General features: G+C 47.2%; 1 non-coding gene across 1 annotated transcript; it reads left to right on the forward strand.

Moving 5' to 3' along the window:
• The first annotated feature begins 2,819 nt into the window (after nt 1-2,819).
• On the forward strand, nt 2,820-2,891 carry TRNAE-UUC (transfer RNA glutamic acid (anticodon UUC)). The gene has a single exon. It is a non-coding gene; the product is annotated as a tRNA-Glu (tRNA).
• Nucleotides 2,892-6,906: the final 4,015 nt, after the last annotated feature.

Consider the following 6,906-nt stretch of genomic DNA (forward strand, 5'->3'; position numbering starts at 1 on the left):
AAGCAGGGAGGCCTCGGGGGAACTCACAGGGAGCCACGGAGAAAACGAGTCAGCCCTAAAACACATTCAGGCCCAGAAAGCAGGACGCTGACTTTTTTTGTTGTCTTTTTGGCTGCTTTGGGTCTTCGTTGCTGCGCGTGGGTTTTCTCTAGTTGCGGCGAGCGGGGACTACTCTTCGTTGTGGTGCGCGGGCTTCTCATTGCAGTGGCTTTCCTTGTTGTGGAGCACGGGCTCTCGGAGCACGGGGTCTAGGCGCGCAGGCTTCAGTAGTTGCATCACGCAGGCTCAGTAGTCGCGACACACCGGCCTAGGGCGCACAGGATTCGGTAGTTGTGGCACGTGGGCTCCGTAGTTCAGGTGTGTGGGCTCTAGGGTGCGCGGGCTTCAGTAGTTGTGGCACACGGGCTTACTTGCTCCGCAGCATGTGGGATCTTCCCGGACCAGGGCTTGAAACCGTGTCCCCTGCATTGGCAGGCAGCTTCTCAACCACTGCGCCGCCACCGGGGAAGCCCCAGAAAGCTGACTTTGGACAGTACCGATCCAGTAGCAAGTTTTGGTCCCCCTTTCCCTTGCCCTCCCTGCACTCCACCGATCCAGTAGCAAGTTTTGGTCCCCCTTCCCCTTGCCCTCCCTGCACTCCAATCTTGGAGGGCCTTGGAGCCTGGAAGGGAGGAAGGCCAAAGAAAGAAGTGAGAAGTGGGTCACACCCTCATTCCTGGACAGCAGACCCTGGCCCCGGGTCTGTTGGTAAATACTGAACCAGCACACCGCTATTCTTTAAGCAGCACACCAGCTCTCTAAGGTAAAAAGCCCTGCCTTGGAGTATCTGCCTATTTCCGTGGTGTAAATACTCTCCAGCACGGCCATCTCAGGCTACCCATGTGATGCCACGGAACGCAGGGTTAGAAAGAGAAGCTAAAATTCGATCTGGTGAGCTGCTAGGAGCCTGACCCAGCTCCCCACCGTTCCTAGCCTGAAGTCATGCCCAAGATGGGTGGTGGGGGAGAACTATCTATCCAGAATGAAGATTGAGTTGCTGAACGGTATATTGTCCTGGACTGTGCTTTGTTATTTAAAGTGACCATAGAGCTCTGTGTTACCGCTCAAGTTCTCATCCAGTGGCAGGGGAAAAACGGAACCAATTTCAGTTCGGGGATAGTAAGAGACCGAGGAAAGCTGCATTCTGGTTATATCCTAAGGATGGTGCCTGTCCAATGTATGGGTTACGTGGGGAACTTTTATCTTTAAAACTGGTAAGGTACTTTTAAAAGAGAATTATCACGTGGACATACAAAACTGAAAGGTATACGTGAAATCTCCGCCCTCAGATTGAGAAGCACAGATGTAGGACAGTCTGTAGTTGATGAGGTTTGTTTTGAAGAGTTTTCTTTACTGTTCCAAAACAGATGCCCCCCGAAGGAAGGCAGCAGCTGTCTCACTGACTGAAAAACAAACAAGTGAAAGTGTTCGAGGATGCAAAGATCGCACAGGAAGGACCCCCCGCCCCCAAAGACGCGCATAAGACCTACCTCACAGGTATACTATTAAGATTAACTGTGCAAACATACTGGCACGTGTCTAACACACAGAGCAGGTTTTCAGTCGGTAGGTTGTGGTTTTCCTTCAGCGACTTCATGAAGTTCCAATGGTGCTGGATGATGTCGACTCCCTCTTCGGGAGCTTCATCCGTGTTCATATGTAAGAACCGTTTCTGTTTCCACTCTTGCTGATGAGTGTCACAATGGAAGCCTTAGAGAGCCTCGGTTAGGGGAAGAGCGGGAACCTTCTAAGACCCTTTGGCCGGTGGGGAGAGAGGAGGGAGTAAACGGGAACCAGAACCAGCTTTTAAGCGGGCTCCCACGTGTTCGGCGCTCGCGAAAACAACTTCTGTGTAGTTTAAGTCGCCACGAGGCCACCGGGACCGCAGCTCTCCCACCCCGGCTGCCCGAATAACTGGCCCTTTGTGCTTCCTCATCCACGGGGCCGGTTGTAAGGCAGAAACTGTGCCCGGAGAGATGCTGCTTCCAGCCGAGACCGGGCTGGGAAACCGCGGGGACCTTCCCTCAATCACGCCTGCTGGCAATGAGGGACTTTCTCCGGTTTTTTTTAAGTACGTTCACAGACCACCACCGCCTACTTTCAGTGACACGAATCCTGCCTTTTACCGTTCAGTCAACAGAACCTGGACTGTTCCAGGCTTCCAGGCAGCCCTGCCTCCTGTTTCTCGAGAGGAAAGGGCAAGTTTCTGGGGACTGGACGGGGCCTGCGTACGGCCCCGCACAGTGCGGAGGAGAGAGGGACACACCCCGGGCGCTGGGGACACCCGGGCTTGGCGGCCCAGGGGACGCGGCCCGTGCGTTTCCTCAGGCGTGCGGGTCTGCCCAGCTGCACCGAGGCGGGTCTGCTGCGCTGCGAGCGGCTGCCCCGCGGCTGGTCAGTGGCCGCCAGGGACCCGGCGCCCAGCCCACTCCGGCCTCTGTGGAGCCGCTTTTACGTCCTTCCAAAGGAGTGTCAGTCCTTCGGTGGTCTGCCCATTTCTTGTGAGAAATTATGAATAATGACTCATCAATCTAGAATCTACACCGGTGTATACGTGGTGTCTAAAAATCAGGAGACTGGATGAGGTCATAAAAGACGCGAACGTGGAAGAAAAAGAGATTCGAGCGCCCTCCTCACAGCGCGGAAGAATAGAGGGCGGGCCGGAAGGCATCTCCGCATGCGCAGAAGCAGGTCTGACAAAGGTTGACGGAAGAGGCGGGGCGGGAGGACGCTGAGGCTAAAGACATAATTTGTCTAGATTTGCGCTGGTTATTGTCGTTTCCCACATGGTCTAGCGGTTAGGATTCCTGGTTTTCACCCAGGCGGCCCGGGTTCGACTCCCGGTGTGGGAACTTCTGAACTTTTTGGACAAAAGAAAAGCAATTCAAACCCCCCTTAACTAGGGGGTGGGGGGACTAGATTAGTGCTTTTAGAAAACGCTGTAACCCCATTTCAGAGCAGCCAGGAGAGAATGAAGCTGGAGGGAAGTAAGGTCTGCCCTCGAGCGGGCGTCGGCACAGAGCCGACGCAAACCCGGTCCACTGGCAGAAGCAGGAGGAAAGGAAATAACTCGGAACAGTGGCAAGTTAGCTTTTGAAATAAGTCTTTAAATCTGAGGAGCAGGGAGCCAGCCGGTCCCGTGCTAAGATATATGTTTCAGCTGGTTTTTCTGCGTAATTTCTCCTTGTACTGTGAATATGGAACTAATGACCAAAAAGTGCTCTTCTGTGAAAGAAAAATAAAAGCCATGGTGTAGGACATTATAGGGCTTTTAAGTTGCCTAAAGCCATTCCTTTGAGAAGGACAGCAAGATTTCCAGAAAAGACATACTATTAAGGGCAGAGTAGTTCAGGGTACAATAGATTGTGTTTGTGATTCAAAGAGCTCACTAAGCCAGTTATTGCGGGAGGAAGGGGGGAGGCGGTGAGGGAGGAAAAAAGAAAATTAGGTTATTACAAATATTGAGGAGTGAGGCAATGGCAAAAACAGCACTTTCTTCTCATGCCCTAACATATTTATTTGACACATTCTGTTGAAAAAACTTCAAGAATTCATGATAGGCTCAATAAGCTCTCTAGAGTTAGAAATCTTAGTACTGATGTGTGACGAGACAGTTTCCAACTGTTACCCAAATAAGTGCATCCTCTGCTGTAATCGTTTAGCTTGCTTACCTCTCCAACCATTTGCCATTAGGAAAAGTCTCCAGGCATTTAGAAGCCACACTTCTTTCCCACTGGTGTTGAACGCTTTGAAGCTTCCCCAATTTGTTCCCAGACTGCCTTTAACCCTGAGAAACAGCTGTGAAAAAGACTTGGCATCCACATGACTTCGTTTGAAATTTGCTCTCTTTTTAAAGTCCTTTGGGATTTTAAGGGACACAAAAATGCCATCCTTCATGAGAAAAATACTAGGCTAAATATATGCTTATTCAAAATTCCTAAATAAAGAGCTTGGAGGAGAAATTGATCATCAGCAGGTGATCTGCATTTATTGAATCGAGTAGGACAGAATTGATAAGAAAATAAAAAACATAATAATAATAAGTAATATTTATTGAGCATGTACTATGAACTAGGATAAATGTTTTACATGCCTTTTTCAATTTAATCCTTATTTTGTTATCAGATATTATTATTATGTCTGTATCAGCCAGGGGCCCAGTAGGAAACTGATGACATTCTTAACAGAGTTTAATAAAGGGACTATTTAGAGTTTATTTAGGGTCTAGGAAAACAACAAGGAACAATGCAGTCCTCAGGGCTCCTGGGCCTAAAATGAGTAAGAGGGGGTAGTTGGCTGATGGAGAGGCTGCCACTGAGGGGCTGTGGTTTTGGTTTTTGTCTTAAAACTTGCTTTCGTATGGCAGGTGAGTTCCATTCACATGAAGGCTGTTAAATCTACTCATCCTATGAATCGTTCATTTCCATAAAATAGATTCGTGGCCTCACGGATTTGACAAAAGCTGCCTTTGGATGCATAGGATAATTAAGAGATGCAGAGCATGGTAGATACTTCTATAGACATGTACTTAACTAAATGAAAAGAGCTTAAGTTTGTGGGAAGATGGTTGCTTGAGTTACATTTGGCATTTTACAGCCTTGTATTTTTGCAGAACATTTCGCAGTAATTTTCATTAATCATCTTCCTAATCAGTCTTCAGATTCACAGAACTATTTGAGCTGCAAATGCCCTCTGCAGTCATTTAATGGAGCTCCTCATTTTACCCAGGAAGCATTGGGCCCCGGATTTTATGCCTCTGATTGCCTAGGACTGGATTTTAGATTGTGTTCTAGATTATTAGATGGTGTTTTAGATTGTCACCCCAAATTGAATCTTTCATGGTGTCCTGGCTGAAACCACTCCCTCCTGCACCACCGGGTGCTGAAAAGATGAATTTTTAAAATTCTGTCATATCTTGATTTTGGTCAGTGTTCACAGTCGTAACAATTTTCCTGTTTGAAGTTTTGAGTTAAAAAAAAATTTTTTTTAATTCCCCATACAGACATTTCTAGAAAGTGATGATCTTTATTTGGGATATTTGAACTAGTCATAGGCTCTCAGTATGCTTTTATTTCTATATATGGTCATAAACTTTGGGGGAGTCTGCATAGATATTGCTTTATGCCCACCCACACGGGTATATAGAGTCACATAGACTTGTACGTATGCTCCCTGAGAGATACATGTTGCATGCAAAAAATTTCCTAAATAATTGCAACATTAACACTTCATATTAATACAGGAAAGGGAAGGCAAATATGAATTGTTTAACTGACCCACGTTATAGAGCTGAACAACTTGGAAAAACACTTAATACTTGGAAAATCACTGGAACAAATAATCAAAAAAATCAATCTGCAAACATGAAGAAGACCACAGCGTACTGGGTAATCATCCCACATAGCTTTGTGAAAAACGAAGCTGATCAGATGAATTTAATTTCCTTTTGTCACAGAGCGACAGGCATGGTGGATGGGGTAGCAGTCAAGAGAATCTATCCTGACTTAAGAAACCTTGGGATTTTGTACTTTGTTGGGTGCTCATGAAGAAAATGTAGGTAAGACTATTGCTGTCTGGCAGGGATGCATTACCGAAGTCTGGGGCTCAGCTTCACGCAGACAGGCAGCTTACCCTCATTCTACGCAGCAATGACCTTGTCCTCCTTCTTAAGTCTCTTCTGCCTGGATTCCTTTTTTTAAAAACGTGTTATTCAGAATCTCTGTGCAAATTACATCATCTCTCTGTTCCTCAGTTTCCTAGACTATAAAATAGGGGTAATAATTGGACCTACCTTATAAAGTTGTGAAGATTAGATAAGATAATGCATATAAAGTGCTTGGCCCAGTTTGGGGCCAGTGACAATTTGTTGCCATCACCACCATTATCATCATTGTCATCATTATCACGTCTAGTTCCTCTTCCTCTACTTCTAATGACAGTGTTAAATCTGATCATTTCTACCTCTTCAGTGATGCGAGGTACGTTCTTATCTATTTCCCCTGCCACTGTGCCGGGCAGATCATCTGTTCCCTGGACTATTGCAGTAGATACCAAACTGGTTTCTCTGACCCCCATCTCACCCATCTTTTCTATCTCACATCCTACTGCCTGTCACAGCGTGGAGCTGAGCGTGCCGCTCCCCTGCACCTTCAGGGCTTTGGCCTGCCATGTGCTCCCAACTTACCTTTACAACCTGATTCTACCGCTTCCCTCTGTGCACCCCAGGTTTCAGTTAATTTCTCACTTTGCCCTGTATCTGGCCTTTGCTCAATTTTTCCTCTACTGAAATGCTCCTGTGTCCTTTCTCTAAGTATCTGCATCTTATCCATCCTTTAAGGCTTAATTCAAATGTCCAGTCCTTCACAGAGCATCCCTTACCTCTCCTGCTGGGAGACTCCTGTTACCTCTCCTGCTGGGAGACTCCTGATGGGAATATCTTCTGATTCCCCTTAGCATCTTGTATACCTCTCTTCTGATACTAATTCCTCTCTAACTTCAGGTCTTAACTTAGACGTCGTTTCCTCCAGAAGTCTCTCCTGCTTCTCTGACAGTGGGGGAGATGCTTTGGTCTGCGTGTTTCTTTCTCACTGCATTTACCACACTTGCGATGGCCCCCCGCTAGAGCGCATGCTCCAAGGCCAGTGCCCTGCATGAAGTAAATACTTAATAAACCTGTGCTGAGGGAATGTGTGAGCCGGACAAGGACTGTATTGTCTCAAGGAACATCTTAGGTTCCAAGTTACAGAAAGCCACTGGAACTAGTTCAGGCCGGAGGGAGAATGATTGGCTTATATAACCAAATTGTGGAAAGTGGAGTGATGTGGCTGGCCTCAGGGACAACCAGAACCAGTGTCCGTCTCTCTGTCT

Source organism: Tursiops truncatus, chromosome 18 (assembly GCF_011762595.2).
Source record: "Tursiops truncatus isolate mTurTru1 chromosome 18, mTurTru1.mat.Y, whole genome shotgun sequence".
NCBI classification, from domain to species: domain Eukaryota; kingdom Metazoa; phylum Chordata; class Mammalia; order Artiodactyla; family Delphinidae; genus Tursiops; species Tursiops truncatus.